Source organism: Sinocyclocheilus anshuiensis, unplaced genomic scaffold (assembly GCF_001515605.1).
Source record: "Sinocyclocheilus anshuiensis isolate Anshui unplaced genomic scaffold, SAMN03320099.WGS_v1.1 C32757985, whole genome shotgun sequence".
Lineage (NCBI taxonomy): Eukaryota > Metazoa > Chordata > Actinopteri > Cypriniformes > Cyprinidae > Sinocyclocheilus > Sinocyclocheilus anshuiensis.
In genome coordinates this window covers 1-1408 of record NW_015619807.1, presented here as the reverse complement: position 1 = coordinate 1408, position 1408 = coordinate 1, and the positions used below count along the sequence as shown (strand labels likewise).

At 36.0% G+C, this 1408-nt stretch overlaps 1 long non-coding RNA gene across 1 annotated transcript; it reads right to left on the bottom strand.

Annotated features, from left to right (window-relative positions):
* Positions 1-384: 384 nt before the first annotated feature.
* On the bottom strand, positions 385-1408 carry LOC107682964 (uncharacterized). The gene is made up of 4 exons (XR_001633635.1): positions 1351-1408; positions 1151-1258; positions 988-1059; positions 385-509 (listed from the first exon to the last, which is right to left on the bottom strand). It is a non-coding gene; the product is annotated as an uncharacterized LOC107682964 (long non-coding RNA).

Genomic DNA, 1408 nt, shown 5'->3' with positions numbered 1-1408 from the left:
AGACTGAAGTGATGACAACTGCTCCACCCCTGCATTTAGGATAATACATTTAGATTAGATTAACCTTTATTTTTAGTAAACTAACTGTTTATTCAAATTAATGACAGTTCATGAGCTCTGACAAATTGTAGATCATAAATACAAAAATGTGTTCAAAATATGCATTGAAAAGAATGTTAACAATTTTAAATAATATAATAAAGACTATGTTGTCAAATCATGTTGACTAAGATTACAAACAAAAACAAAGAACAACAATATTGAAGAAATGTTCTGTAAAAGAACCAAAGTGGATAATAATGGGTTAAAAGGTGGCATTTTTCAATGTACTTCCCAGTGATGAGCACTGTAATACAATCATGGAAAATGGAAAACTTACCATTGATAGTTTCCAGCTCATTGTTTCTAAGGATCAAGGTTGTGAGTTTGGCTTGGGCACTGAGGCCCAGCACTGGTGCTCTCTGGAGGTTATTATAGGCTAAATTCAGATGCTCCAGTTCAGTAAGAGGCTTGATGGGAGACAGAAAAGGTATGAATAAATTAACTCGGTCCTATCATTGAACATACCGTAAATCTAGGGGGCCCCCTGAACCGTGCAACAGGGTCCTGCCCACTAATTGTGACTTAATGCATGAGAATTTGTACTGGGTGTGAAATGGTATCCCTTCACTGATGTAGACAGAAAGCACAAATAAAGTACAAATAAATTCACGCTATTGCTATTTTGCCCAATATAGCCCTTTTTAAAGACTGTCCATCTACCACCCTTGCGTGATTGTTTACTATTTTGGCTAATTTGATTATACATTCAGTTACCAACAAGCGTGCAGAACTCCATTTAATATTATATTGCATATACTTTTTTCACACACATCCACAGATTTCCCTTCAAATTCATGAAGAAATTCAGCAAGAAATGTGAAAAATAATTCTGTCTAGTACTTGTCATGAGCAAATAAATAAATAAATTGAACAAGAGCAACTTACCTTCAAAAATTCAGCACAATCTTGGATCTTGTTGTGGCTCAAGTCAAGCCACTTTAGGACATTTAGCAGACTCTAAAACAATTTAGAAAATTGTTACATGCAGATTCCAATATCTGTTACTCTATTTCACCTACTTTGTAAGTTTAAAACAGGAGATTCTTACTAGCGACTCGTCAAGACGGGAAATGGAATTGTAACTGAAATTAAGGGTATGAAGTTCTAACCAGGGTAAAGCTGAGCTGCGATCTCCTCCACACAGAGAGAGAAGCTCCTATTAAACACACACATAATTACTTTCTTTCTGCATGCAAACCTGGTTCAGTTTATAGTCACTGTGCCAATGCTTGTTGGAGCAAAAATTACCTCTAGAGAGCTGACACCTTTTGAGCAAGTGAAGACTTCCAGCTGAGAATACACTCCT